Source organism: Scleropages formosus, chromosome 8 (assembly GCF_900964775.1).
Source record: "Scleropages formosus chromosome 8, fSclFor1.1, whole genome shotgun sequence".
NCBI lineage: Eukaryota > Metazoa > Chordata > Actinopteri > Osteoglossiformes > Osteoglossidae > Scleropages > Scleropages formosus.
The window spans coordinates 6920565-6935458 of record NC_041813.1 but is presented as its reverse complement, the minus strand read 5'-3'; the positions used below and the strand labels follow the sequence as shown (position 1 = coordinate 6935458).

General features: G+C 44.9%; 1 protein-coding gene and 1 long non-coding RNA gene across 5 annotated transcripts in view; one reads left to right on the top strand and one right to left on the bottom strand.

Moving 5' to 3' along the window:
• The window catches only part of usp54a (ubiquitin specific peptidase 54a), a 56974-nt gene extending 55034 nt beyond the window's left edge, over window positions 1-1940 (bottom strand). For both annotated transcript variants that reach the window (XM_018766252.2, XM_018766244.2), the window contains exon 1: window positions 1636-1940. The gene's annotated coding sequence lies outside the window, so the exon portion shown is untranslated. The remainder of the gene's footprint in view (window positions 1-1635) is intronic.
• A 1321-nt stretch (window positions 1941-3261) lies between these two features.
• Window positions 3262-13664, top strand: LOC114911077 (uncharacterized). 3 transcript variants are annotated; one of them, XR_003797878.1, is made up of 4 exons: window positions 3262-3857; window positions 6783-6837; window positions 6941-7399; window positions 13260-13664. It is a non-coding gene; the product is annotated as an uncharacterized LOC114911077 (long non-coding RNA). The 3 variants fall into 3 exon arrangements; XR_003797877.1 differs by having other exon boundaries at window positions 6783-7028; window positions 7264-7399; XR_003797876.1 differs by having other exon boundaries at window positions 6783-7399.
• Window positions 13665-14894: the final 1230 nt, after the last annotated feature.

Below are 14894 nucleotides of genomic sequence, written 5' to 3'. Positions count from 1 at the left end.
TTGTATTTCATGACTCAGTTTTCCGCCCCCTGTTTCAGCCTGCTTATATGGCCCCAAGGTAAGAAGAGATGGGGATTTGGGCATTTCTTGCATGCATGCATATATAACTTTTTCGCAACCACATTACTTACAAAACAAGTGGATGTTATAAATATTTTTTATGATGAAGCACTGTCTTCCTTAACACATCTGGAAGGAATAATAAAGTACCCTCATCTGAGAAATGTTACAGGGAAAAAGTTACATTCATACTATGTATGAAAGGAAAGATACTTGCGCAAAAAATTAAAGGTTAATAATAGAAAAATACCCAAAGGTAAGACAATAGTTCATGCAGAAGTTTCCTTCTCAATTTCCTGCATGCCTGCTGGGGGCACTGAAACAGTCTTACATATGAAGCCCCTTTAAATTACATGGATCAGGATTCCTTTAAAGAAAGGTCTCTAATTTAAGATGACTTAGTAGTAAACATAGGTGTGCTCATTCTTTACCAGGATTTCCTTTGTTCAGGGTAGTTTCGTGGAGGATAAAAACGTCAGCAGTCAAGCAGCTCAACAAGAGGACTGTGTAACCTCTAGGTGCTCTACACACAGTATCACTAGCGAAGAACAGAAAGTACGATGCCCGCCTCAACAAACAGTGCTGTGGCACATGATCGTTTCCTGTTGGCAAGCTCGAGTCCCTCACACACTACGTGTCCTCACTGGCCCCATTGCTGCTACTGTTTACTCCTCACGCTACATGCGCACACACACACTGTCTGAAACCACTTGTCCTGAGCAGGGTCGCCGTGAACTGGAGCCTAACGCAGCAACACAGGGGGCAAGGCCAGAGGGGGAGGGGACACGCCCAGGATGGGACGCCGGTCCGTCGCAAAGCACCCCAAGCAGGCCTCGAACCCCAGACCCACCAGAGAGCAGGTACAGGCCAAACTCGCCGTGCCACCACACCCCCCTTTGACGCTACACTATGATGCCTAAATACCAGATCATAGGCGTGCGACTGCTTCTAGTGCCAAAACAATGTCAGGAATGTGACCATACAACAAGTGGAAGAACTGGTGAAACATTCAGTTTATCTGTCAGTATCAGCTGAACTGTTTTATGCAGGTGAATATATGTCTTCTGCCTTCTGGGCTTTTGTCACTCTTGCTCCAGCTGGTGACATGAGTAACCCATTTATCACACACTTCACAAATACACTGCTTACCCATTCATAAGGCGCAAAAAAAAAAAAAAAACTATTTCTATCAACCACATAAACCTGGGCCAAACTAATTAAAATTGTTAGTGAACTCTAGTCACACAATATTGTAAATGTAGATTTACATTAGGCTGCCTGATACTGTATCGTTTAATCTTAAAGAAAAATCAGACATAAAATGGAATTAATCAAAAAAAATAGACTATAAATGTTGGAATACAAAATGAAAAGGTTAAATATATGCAATATAAGACGATGTGTACAGTTGCGAAACACAAAGCATTAGTCACGAACAAGGATAACACTAGTCATCTATGCACAGATGATAATTGGAGTATTCTTTAGTGTTCTGAAGAAGTCCGAACTGGTTCCGAACCCTTCGCTTGGGAGTATAAGAGTTTTCAATTAGCCAGATAAACTGTTTTTACTGACCTGGAACTTGGCAGGCTTCTGAGGATCAGCTCTATCAGCCGTACTGTCTCATGGTTCTTCCCAGGTGAGATTAAAACAATGACATCACTGTTGTCCGCACACACACCTGTTTCCTGAGGAAGCCACGCCCCCTCCATGCCTTTCTACACTTTTAAAGAGACAGGTCAAAATTGTGGCTCCTGACAGCAACGAAATCGAACTGGGAAGGCTATTGAGTGGCACATTTTTCAACGTACTCCTCAAAGGTGTACATTTGCTGACATTTTTGTTTAGTCTTTCTTTTTTAATTAATACTTGCTGTAAGGGGGGCACGGTGGCGCAGCGGGTTTGGCTGGATCCTACTTTCTGGTGGGTCTGGGGTTCGAATCCTGCTTGGGGTGCCTTGCGACAGACTGGCATCCTGTCCTGGGTGTGTCCCCTCCAGCCTTGCGCCCTGTGTTGCCGGGTTAGGCTCCGGTTCAACGCAACCCCGCTCGGGACAAGCGGTTTCAGGCAGTGTGTGTGTACTTGTGTATTTTTAACATGTTGAGTAGTTAAGTAAGGCCCTATAAGTTCTCCTCGATGTGACAAACTGAGGCATGCGCTGTGTAATACAGAACCTCATAGAAGAACCCCTTCAAATATTCTCATTACAATTTTTGCAGGACCGTTGAGAACGACTTGCGTTTCACTCAGATTAATAAACTTGCGCTGATGAAGTTCACACGTAAGTCCTTTCGGGGTAAAACAACAAACTCCCGCTGAACACTGAAATCAGCACACCGTGTGGGTGGAAGAGTCATAACAAATGTGTATTTTTATTGTATTTCCAATGAAAGATATGTAATCAGCTAACAAAATTTACTTTTCCACGTATGTCCCTGAACAGACTGTGCTGGCATTTGATGTGTTATTTTGTACTCTGTTACACAGACCGTGTGCCGAAAATGTCATTCTGCATTAACAGGAGAAAGGTCAGTTAGTGAAAACGAACATCGATGATGCCCTTGGGATATTTGTAAATGAATTGCACTGTTTTTTTCATACGCTCATAATGAAGGTGTTACAGTCCTTAGATGATTACACCGTGTTGCACAGTCAAAAAATATTTTTTCCTGAATATCGTGACTATGAACGTTGTGACTAAGGAAAATTATCCAGCAGCGAACCCATGGTGGCAGTCGGAGCAGCCCAGCGAGGTACACCGACACTAGGGTGCTACAGGAGGACACCCAAGAAGACACTCAAAACACACAGAATGGCATAAAGGAAGAAAAACAAACAAACTTAATCAGCTGTCATACAGGTTGCTTTCTGAAAACTGTGGAAGATGGAATGGTAGCGAGCATTCAAAAGAAGCGATGTGAGTGAAAGCCACAAGAAACCAGCTGTTCTGTAGTCCAAAACCACCTGTGGTCAGGAAGCCACATTCCTAACTTTTTTTTCTTTTAACTGAAATATTCAATTCCGGGGGCGCAGTGGCACAGCAGGTTTGGCCAGGTCCTGCACTCTGGTGGGTCTGGGGTTCGAGTCCCGCTTGGGGTGCCTTGCGATGGACTGTCGTCCCATCCTGGGTGTGTTCCCTCCCCATCCAGCTTTGCGCCCTGTGTTGCCAGGTTAGGCTCTGGCTTGCCGTGACCCCGCCTGGGACAAGCAGTTTCAGACTGTGTGTGTGTGTGAGATATTCAATTCCATCTTATAGCAGCATTGTGTTGTCAAAGACGTTTAAGGTGTGTCATTGGGTCACAGTGAGCCTCATCTTTGCCATGAAAATAGAGAACTAGAATGGTTACTAATTTTCACCTTACAACACTCAATTGTCCACTTTTTACAAAAGTGTAAACAAGGAAAACGGTACACTACATTGGCCATAACCAACCAGAGATAGAAAGTGTCATGACCAGAAGCCCCAGGTCCTTTGAGACAGACTGGATGGATCATCTCGATGGATACTGACATGTTCACGGTCCATCTGCGCTCTGCAGGAGGTCTTTTTTTTCCCTGTTTTGAAAGGTTACTCTGAAAATTAAACCTTGCAAGTTTGTTTTTTTGTTGTTGTTTGTTTGAACTGGGCAGGATTAAGAAAATTTGACTTGTTTTGCTTTCCCCTTGAGGTTTGCAGGCACACCTATGACTGTGAGTTGGCCAATTAGAACCCAGTGAGTCACAGTGCATCCAGAGGCAGAAGAACAAGATCCCTGTGTCTTTTTGTTGCTACGCATCAAGCCGCATTCAGCTACACGGTATGTGTTTACTTTTATACACGTGTCTCTTACAGGCTATTATAACAACCGGCTCTTCAAACAGACTCTTGGAAACGGGTTATCGGGCCCTTTTCACGTAGCCTGCTTGATTTAAACAACACGCTCTGGTTTAGATTTTCACTGAAGATCCACAGAGAAGTAAAAGTGCGGCGAGAGCTCCAGACATTCTCCGTTTTATGTTGGCCTAGTGTAGGACACTGCGGCATTTCAATCTATTAGTGCCTGGCCTGATTACACCCTGACTGAGAGCAGTACAAGGCAACACAAACCCTCCCATCGTTGATGTATGGATTTCGCTCTCCCCTCTAGCGAAAGAATGGGCCCGACCTGAGTCATTATGTCGCCGGATGCTAAGAATAGGTCCTCAACTGCATTTCTGCAGTAGCATGGAGGTGAGATGCATGGGACTGGGAGGTTGTGTGGGAGGTACTAAACAGGGCATATCAGGGTAGTAACAGACTAAACACATGTGACCGTTCTAAGAACATGGCTCATAATCCAAGATCTTCATCAACCAAGACTCTAGTTGTTTTGATCCAACATTCGAATATTTCTGGTTGTAGTTCTGAGACTCTCTCTGTGTCTCTTGTCTTACTGCAGTTACACTGCTTCCCTCTTTGTCCCAGGTCACCCTCTTCCATCAGGCCACTCTGTCTTTGGCCCCCCCACCGTGCCAATATTTTCTGTGCATCTTTATAAGTGGGCTGGAGCAACAGGGCCTGGTCGTTCCCATTCACGTTTAGCCAGAGTACCATGCAGCACGGTCGTGGTACGGTGTGGGTAAACTCTGCTCCAGCCTCGAGGGGGGTGGGTGGTCAATTGGGCTTCCTAGGACTGCTGTATAGCTAGAATGATTAGTGTTTCCCTGCAAGCAGTTCACTTTCAGCCCATTTTTAACCTAATCAAACATATAGTCGTTGACAGTTTGCATTCACCAAGAGCTCTATCCTACTGTATACATATTCCACATGCACAGGGTACTGCTTTGGCCACAGCATGACTGTTTTTTTCCCCTTCTTCGGAAAAAGGATGAGTAGTTGGGCTGGGTTGGCTCTTCCCTTCCTGAATTCCACTTTTTTAATGAAATTCCATTCCAAAGCCCACAGTTCATCAACTTACACTGCAGGTTGTTAGTTGTTGGTGCAGGCATGTGCTCTTTCTCCAGGCCAACCAGGTACTTGAGAAATTGTTGGGGGGGGTGACTGGCAGGACAGCAGTAATAAGCACATCCATTACATTTACCCTACAATGCTCTGTAATGAAATGAGCCTTTCAAGGGTTACCCCAGCATGCTGCTGCAAAAAGCGGAGCCAGAATTACCATCCTTTTTCAGGCCAAATAAAAGCTTAAAGTGTCAGCCATTCTTCTGTGATTTCTCTGTTTCTATCTGAAAATATACGTGAAAAAAGAAAACGAAAGGCGCCACAAGTGCTCCACAAACGTCTTAAGAAAATACAGTCTGATAGCAGATAAAGGGAAAACTAATCAGAAAGTGAACACTCTGAACGTTGAACACTTCTTGATGTGCCAGAACTATTTGGCTCTGATAGTTTAGTGGTGGGGGGGGTGCGGTGGCACAGTGGGTTTGGCCTGTACCTGTTCTCTGGCGGGTCTGGGGTTCGAGTCCCGCTTGGGGTCCCTTGCAATGGACTGGCATCCCGTCCAGGGTGTGTCCCCTGTGCTGCCGGGCTAGGCTCCAGCTTGCCGCAACCCCCTTGGGACAAGCAGCTTCACTCTCTCTCTCTCTCTCTCTCTGTGTGTGTGTGTGTGTGTGTGTGTGTGTGTTTGTGTGTGTGTGAGTGTGAGAGTGAGAGAGTAAGATGACTACATATTGCAGTGTGGGACCAAAATTCTGCTTCTTCCAATTCCCAAAGAGCCCCTGTTGTATTCAAGTGCAAGTCATTCTGTATACATGAGTAAAATGTCATAAGCTCTAATTCACCTTTGGAAAAAGGTGCCAGGCAAGAAAATAATAATTAATGTTAATAATGAAAAACCATAATATCTTATAGATTTTGACTGATAAACCAAAAACAGCTCTTGTTCTCAGACTGTAACACAGATCCTTTTAGGCATTTTCCCTTTGATTGAAACCGCATCACTGCACATCTAATGCAAACATATTTTCACATCAAAAAGAAAAAAACGGATGCATTCTTATATTCCTTTAGCAGAAAGAAAGCGATGCCCTCTTGAATCCACCTGACAGTGTCATTCTTTGTTCATAGCAATGAACTTACACATTTTTCACAAAGAATTTATGTACAGTGCCTCAACAGCTTTTCAGAATATGAAGAAATTGTCCATAACAAAGAAAACAGCAAAATCCTCTTAATCAGTGCTGGACTCAGACTAGTTACTAAAATGATTTGAGATATTCTATATGAACAGTGCTGTGTGAAAGTCTTAGGCACTTAGATGTTTCACAAAAATATTTGTTTTAGACGGTTATTTAATGTCTTCTGCATTAGTGTCAATGGGAAAGAGCATATTTTAGATTTCCAAGCTTTCCTTTTGCAAAAAGTTACAGTATTACAGTAAGGATTTTGTATGTTGTCAAAGCGCGCGCACACACACACTGCATTTCCCAAGCAGGGTCCCGGCGAACCAGAGCCTAACCCAGCAACACAGGGCGCAAGGCTAGAGAGGGAGGGGACACACCCAGGATGGGACGCCAATCCATTGCAAGGCACCTCAACCAGGACTTGAACCCCAGACCTGCCAGAGCGTGTGAGCCAACCAAACCTGCCACACACCAAGATGTTGACGATGGATGGTTACTAAGCTTTGTAGAAAGATTAATTAAGAGCATTATTTTTTTTGGAAGCATTCTCCCTTTACAGCTTTTGCACAGTACTGTTTATATTAATAAAAAGAAACATTTCCATTCTTTCCGCCCCATAGATAATTTGCAGACCGATGTACAAGACCAGTCAACACCGCCTCATCAGAGACCTATGTGGGAAAGGCACTGTATTATCAGGCAAACACCAATTCAGCAAAGCACCAGTTCCTCAATTGGTTTACTGTACGTTCCTCTCCCTCTTGTAACTCTTATTCAGGTACAGTGATTTTGAGCACTTCCCCTGCTCAACAGAGTCTCCGTGACAAAGGTTGCAGTTGATAAGGAACATACGGCTGATTCCGAAGGTAAAGCTGAAACTGATGAAAGCGAGGAGCCACAGTTACCATGTTGGTTACATCGCCAATAGATCTAACGAGTACACTGGAAATGTAATACAGTAACCTAGCAGCAACTTGACAAATAAGCTTCCATTCAGGTCCTATTCTTTCTTAGTTTTGCTCAACTGCTACATAGGTTTACGACCGCTTTCTTTGGTACAACTAAGAAATACCAGGTGAGATCCAGTTTTTTCCTTTACAGATGCATGAAATCAATAAGTGTGTTGGATACAGATCTTAAGGCTTTGGGTCTGTGCTGGCTGGACAGTTTCATACAGTTCGTGCAGAAGGAACATCGCATTCCACCTCACCCCAAGGATGCTCTGCTGGCTTGAAAGGTGGGAACTGTGCTGGCCGTTCGAGTAAAGTTGTAATGTTTGCGGAACCAGTCTGAGATGATATATGCTTTGTGAAATGGTACATTGATGCTTCAAGCAGGATAATCTGAGAAATTCCAGACTCGCCATGAAAGGATGCATTCCCTCGGCAACAGTATTCTGGCACATGGTGGCATTCAATCAATGCTCAGATGGTACTAAAAACATATTGTGTGCCAAGAAAACGTTCCCCACACTGTTAAACCACGGCCGGAATCTGCTCCATTGATACCGGGCAGGATGAATCCATGGATTCACTTTTTTTACTGCCGTTTTTGACCCTGCCATCAGCAACCGAGATTTGGCAGACTAGGCAATGTGTTTTTTCCCGTCTTTACTTGTCCAGTTTTGGTGTCTGCATGTCTGCTGAAACCTTGTCTTCATGTTCTGAGCTCACAGATGAACCTGATGTGGTCCTCTGCTGCAGTAGAAAAATCAACTTCAAGGTTTGATTAGTTGTGTGTTCAGAGATGCCTTTCTGCACACTACCGAGCTCTTCTTTTTGTCCCAGTGGCCTTCTTCTTAACTTCATTCTTCTCTGACCTCTCCCATTGATGTGGTGTTTTCACTGACAGAAGTGGCACTGAGTGCATGTTTTTTGGTTTATCACACCATTTTCTCTAAGCATTTGACACTGCAGAATGTAAAATCCCAGGAGGGTGGCTATTTCTGAGATGCTGGAACCAGGGTGGCTGGCACAACAGTCATGCCACTTTCTAAGCCATTTAGATAATTTGTCTTTTCCATTCTAATGTTCATTTGAACAGTTAACTGGACCTCTTCCCCTTTTCTTAATGATTTACGTACTGAGTCACAACCATATGACTCTCAGACTGGGAGGGCAAGATGAATGCTGAATGTGTAAATGGCTGGGTGTACTTAATAAAGTGCCCACTGTGTGTGAGCGTGCTTGCGTGCATGCAGGTGTAAAATGATGTGCATCTTCTTCACCTGGATGCTTTGTCAAGGAATTTAAATTAATGTGAAATAACATTCTTTCGGACTTTCCACACGAGTCACGGGTGGCATGGTGACACAGAGAGTAACGCTGCTGTCTTGCTGCGCCTGGGTGGTGCGAGAGGACGTGGGTTCGAGCCCTACTCAGTTTATGTGGAGTTTGCATGTTCTCCCCATATCTGCATGGGTTTCCTCTGGGTGCTCTGGTTTCCTCCCACAGTCCAAAGACCTGTCATGCATAGTGTGTTCCACTGATGTTTGGATGAGTGACCCAGTGTAAATAGTGTATCTAGCAGTGTAAGTCACCATGGTGAATAAGGTGTGTGAGCTGGTAACACTACATAGAGTTCATTGGAAGTCACTTTAGAGAAAAGTGTCTGCTAAGTAAATAAATGTAAGTTAACAAAAAAAAACCTTTTGCTGTAGAGATACTACTGCAGCTTCTCAGCACTGGACTATTCACTGGTGGAAGACAAAAAGCATCAGTCTAATACCTGGCTATCCCCTCCCACCAAGTGAACAGAGACCAGCTGGTGCTCCATCTCAGGAAGCCGTGTTTCCAGGGTGGCCTGTTGCCTTTCAGGGTTGTGCTGTGGTCACGGAGTGACAGCATTTACACCAAACCCCCTGTCACAGCCTAATCCTGTCCAGGCTTTTTCTAATGACACTAAATATTGGCGTTATTCAACACCATCACATTCCCACCATCTCGTTCATGTTTTATGTGTACCCGATACCCAGTTCTTTCCTCTTAACTGGGTTATGCGTTGCTCAAAATAGACAGTCAACAATAGAAAGGTAACAGGTCATCCCCACTCGCATATCCCTGAACTTTTCGACAGACACGGCGGCAAAGTTTCCGTTCCACTTGCTAATTTATTTAATTCTATACGTGTAGGCAGCACCGTTGAACGTTTGACAAAGTCAAGGGAGCGCCACTTTTCTTCATTTTCGGGACATGACAGCAATTTCTGTTCTTTGCATCTTGTGATCCGGGACACATGCGAAGCATTTTCAGTAAGTCAAGCGCTGTCTCCGGTCTGCGCTGCAGTGATAGAAGTGATTTTACTGATTAATTATAAACACAGGAGGAGGCAGCATCCCTCACCATATGTATAATTTGCTTAGAAAACAGTGACATGGCATGTTTTTTGGGGCAGAGTGAAATTGAGGTTTCTGCACTGTTCTGCAATGTTTCCGATCAATCAGTACCGTGAGCTGCTGTAAGGGAGTAGCCGGTTTGGCCGGGTCTTGCTCTCTGGCGGGTCTGGGGTTCGAGTCCCGCTTGGGGTGGGGTGCCTTTTGGTAGACTGGCGTCCCGTCCAGGGTGTTTCCCTTCCTCTCCAGCCTTATGCCCTGTGTTGCTGGGTTAGGCTCTGGTTTGCCATGACCCCGCTTGGGACAAGCGGTTTCTGTGTGTGTGTGTGTGTGTGTGTGTGTGTGTGTGTGTATAAAGACATGCCTTCACAGCACTGCTGCAGAGAGTATAACAGGTGAACATATTGCACCCCACACAGTAGCTTTACCGGGTACGTGCAGATCATTGTTCAGCACCTAATCTGCAGCAACTCCCAGAAGTACACAGTCTTCGCAAAATTAGTCGAAATTCTCTGCTCCAGTCTGATTTTAGCTGCCCCCTCGAACGAGAATTTGGCGAAGTTCCTTCGATACAGCTTTTCCACCCCTGCTGTCCAAATACCCTACCTGCAGTGCTCAAGACCATGAATAAGTCCCCAACCCCCCACTCCCCAAACCAACCATTCACTGCTTCTGCCCAACCACATTACCCCCTTCACAAATCCTGCCATCTCTCTATGAGGATGCATGGGAACAACAGCTCAAATTACCATGAGACGTGACCATCAGTATGTTAATTTATTCATCCCTAATTTTTACATAACAATCCTCATTCTCATTTGGCATGCATGCCAGGCTCAAATTTACTGTTCATGGCTTGGTGGTAGGGGAGATGAACTGAAAGTGAAGGAATTGGGGTGAAATGGAGAGAATTGGTTTTGACAGTGGTGCTGGGAGGTAATGGAAGGATGTTTGGAGTTATAAAAGTATGTTGTATTTTCATATTTCATAGAAATGGTTACCGTGATGGTCACATAGATTCAAGGCATATCTGAGTGTATGTTCAGTAACATTTGTACCAGATCTCAAATGTCACCAAAAGAAGTGACAAGTGATATCAAGCAGGCAGCACGGTGGCACCGCGAGTAGCGCTGCTGTCTGACAGAGCCTGGGTGGTGCGAGAGGACATGGGTTTGATCCCCACTCAGTTTGTGTGGAGTTTGCGTGCTCTCCCCGTGTCTGTGTGGGTTTCATCCGGGTGCTCTAGTTTCCTCCCACACTACAAATACATGCTGTTCAGGTTCCCCCATAGTGTGTGAGTGACAGAGACAGTGTGTGTGTTCCACTGATGTATGGATGAGTGACCCAGTGTAAGTCACCGCGGTGAATAAGGTGTGTGGGTTAGTAACACTATACAGAGTTCATTGGAAGTTGCTTTGGAGAAAAGTGTCTGCTAAATAAATACATGTAGAACAGTTTATTGGATCAGATCCTCACTCAATTGCATTGTCACTAAGATCACAATAGCTCTGAAATGGCTTATTTATTTTGTCCTACAGCAGGAAATGAACATGAGAGCCTCATGAGAATTGTGAGATGAGGAGCAGTACCACCCTGGTGGGTACACACAGGATGAGGTGGTAAACACACCCAGTGTCCACCGTGTAGATCCAAGCCCCATAACATGTGCACTGCCAGAAATGACACTGTGCCATGGGGGACAACAAGAAGAATCTGATAAAATCCTGCCATTGGTTTCACTGCAGTAGAACGCTTTGAAAACGGGGTGGCGGTCGGGGGGGGGGGGCGCGCTTAAAATAGCTTTACAATCATGTTACATAAGTCAGTACTGTATGGGCCAAATGACAAAACCCAATGGAATTTTTTTTTAAATTCTTGCTTTACTATTTCCTTTCAGTCCTCTAATATTACTCTTATTTGTGTGACCTGGGGGAGGGTGAACATTAATATAATTAACGCGCTGTATATAATTTTGTTCCTATATTATACCTATACGATTAGTAAATAAACAGAAGTAATCGATTGATTACGATTTGATGTAGGGCATGAGCAGAACTGGATATCTGAAATTAGCTATTTGACCCTTATTTAAATGGTTTTAACACGTTCTTGTTCCGTCAAAGGTAAACTTTACAATACAGGCAATCCCCGGGTTATGAACATCCGACTTACATACAACCCGTACTTACGAACAACCCCCTTACTGACCGAAAGTACATTTTTTTTTGTCACCCTTAAGTAACAATCAAATAAAAACTTCATAATTAACCCAATTATATTAAAAATCTGAGTTACATACAACGGTTTGTAATAAACGGGCGCTACCTGGCGACCCGCATCAAAACATCGCACGTCTACGGCGCTTTGTCGGCTCATGGGCGGGGGCGCGTGAGCTTGAGGTAGGACAAAGACTTCCTTCTTTTCAGTCGAACCACACTGCTAAGTGTCTCGTGTGTTATTGTATTTGGCTTTATTTTTTTTTGTTTTTACCCTCCTGACCATGGCACCAAAGCATATATGTGATGCAAGGTGATGGTGATGCATCAAAGAAAAGGAAAACGATCACGACTGAAACTAAAGTGGAAATAATAAAGCGACTGGAAACAGGTAAAATGCCAACGAACGCTGGAAAAACAAACATTCGCTCCCTTATAAAAGACATGTCTTCCCAGTTGCGGAATCTCACTCGAGACAACCGTCCCCTCTGCGTTCTGAAACCTACCTCGCTTTGCTCTTCCAAGTCCCGTCCCTCAACATTCCCCAATCTCGTTCTAAGTCTCTTTGATAACGACCGCCTTCCTTGTCCCTCAACCACGATTTCGGATCCTCGCCTCTGTTCGGTTCGCCGACCGACCGACCATTCGCCCGTCCCCGACCACGAGAATACGTCTAATCCTTCGATTCTGAATAAACGATCCTGCACTTGGGTCCAGCCTCCTCCGTGTCCTCTGTTCATCGTGACAGTAGTAACATTATCCCTATCTCTCTATTATAAATACTGTAGTTACATTTATTATCATTATTGTTATGATTACATCATTATATTGTATTACCATTATTACTATTACTACTACTGTATTGTTACAATAAAGATGTTTTAGTGTATCCGAAGTGTTTTTTTAATGTTTTTTTATGCATAGAAAGGTACACGACATACTATATACTAAGACATATAGTTGACAAACTGACGTTAGATACCCACCAGACCTAAATGTTCCGACTTACATCAAAATCCGACTTAAAGACAGACCGAGGACACGGAACCCGTTCGTAATCCGGGGACTACCTGTATAGGTGAAAAGAACAAACAGAAAAAAATGAACTGATAACCTTTATGACCACTGGTAGATGGTATGGCCACTTTTCCAGGACACTGTACTTCTTCAAAGGCTGTAACAAAACCAGAGTATTTGGGAGCCTTTGAAAGACTCTCTCTGTGTGTGTGTGTGTGTGTGTGTGTGTGTGTGTGTGTGTGTGTGTGTTACCATACCAAATTTGATTACCAGCTCACCAAAAGAAGTGACGTGTCGTGACAGCAAGAGAACAGTTTACCGGATCAGATCCTCGCAGCATCACTCCACCGCATTGTCACTGATCACAATATCACACCCTCACTTTTACCACTCATACCATAGTATCCCTTCATCACACACAGTCATACTGTGACTTCATCGCACCATCATTATTCTATTTATTTATTTTTTAAATCAAGCCATCACTCTGTTACAGTGTCACTCTGATCAATCCAGTGCGTTTGTCCCGTTAGGAGCGGCGAGGATCAAACTGCACGGCTCGGTGGCGGCGCGCGCGCGCCGGACGCAGGAGCATCACACGCAGTGAGTTACTTTCACTGAAGTGCACCTCGCTGCCAATGTTACCGGTGCGCTCATCTCGGTTATTTTGCAGTCACGCATTTAAATTAAAGCACTGTTATTTCTACGTGAAGGGACAATCAATGTGAACTCTGACTTTCACACAGGACACGGACGGACGCGGAGGGAGGCTGTCGTTCCAATTCGTGCCGCGCGCGACACACAGTGCGTGTGCGCCGGCGAATGTGGTTAATTTTTTTTTTTTTTTTTTTTTAAAGAAAATTTTTAAAAAAAGATCAGACGCTGTCGTTACCTGGGTTGTGCTGCGTGGGGGCTGCGGGCAGCATCCTCCGATCCCCACGACTCGACTGTCCGTTCCCAAAGGACACGCACGCACGCAAAACTAATCATAATCGACTGCTCTTCAGCCTGGACTCAGTTGCTGCGCCTTCATTCTTATTGCTTCTAGCTCCTCCGCCAGTTTGGTGCTCCTAAGTCAAGTTGCGCGGGTGCGAATCCAGCCCTCGCCCGGGTGAAGACGCAGCCCCATCTACCCCCGACCGAAGGACTCCAGGCGCTGAAGCTCTGCCAAGATCTCGCTGCGCTGCGGCCGAGGCCACCAAATCTCGCGATATCGCGACGGAGCCCCCCTCCCTCCCAGATCGTTAGCTTTTCGTGAAAGCGCGGGATACGCTGCGCGATGGTGCTCCGCTCGGCCGCTACTCGCTTTTGGAAACCTTTAAAACTCTTTCCTGCTAAGCTTATGTCTACAACAGCGGCCTGCCAGTTTATGGAAACACTTCTTAACCTAGTTTCCCGTAGCACCATAAAAGACCCACAGCTTAATGTCTCAAATCTCATGAGCACCTCAGAGTGTTACCGACACTTTGCCTCAGCTGATTTAAAAAAAAAAAGAAAAGAAAAAAAAACTGACACACATCCTATTTCGCAGCATAAAATGCTGTGTTTCCTTTGAGTATTTTTCAGTTTTATTTAAATAGCTGACACAGAACGCTGCTGCATGAGTTGTGTCGGAACTACCGAAGCGTTCCCACGTATCTGCTCGTCTCTGCGTTGGCTTCCTAGTCGACCGGATTAAATTCAGGACTCTGGTTACGGCCTACGAGAGCATCGCTGGAACTGCTCCCTACGTCTACAAGACCCGGTCATCCGGTACACCCCAACCGGACCGCCACGCTCCTCCACCTGTCCCCCGCTTGGCGGTCCCACGCACGAAAGGTAAAGCGCGGAGGTTCTCGGTTCGGGCTCCGTTGTGGTGGAACGACCTCCCCCCTCTCACTCAGGACTGCTGAATCCCTGCCCGCACCTAAAAAGAGTCTTAAAACTCATCTCTTCCAGACTCACTTCACCCATGATCTCTAAAGTTCAGGTAACGTGTAATTGTTCACGCTCTATAACTTTGAGATCATACCTGCGAAACAACGGATAAACCTTCGCGTAGCTACTCGTGTAATGTAAATGTCTATATAAATGTATGTATATTATTAGGAATGTGATTACGAATCGTTGATATTCAGATAAACCTTTATACAGCTGCTCGTGTGATGAACATTGGTTCATCTATGTCT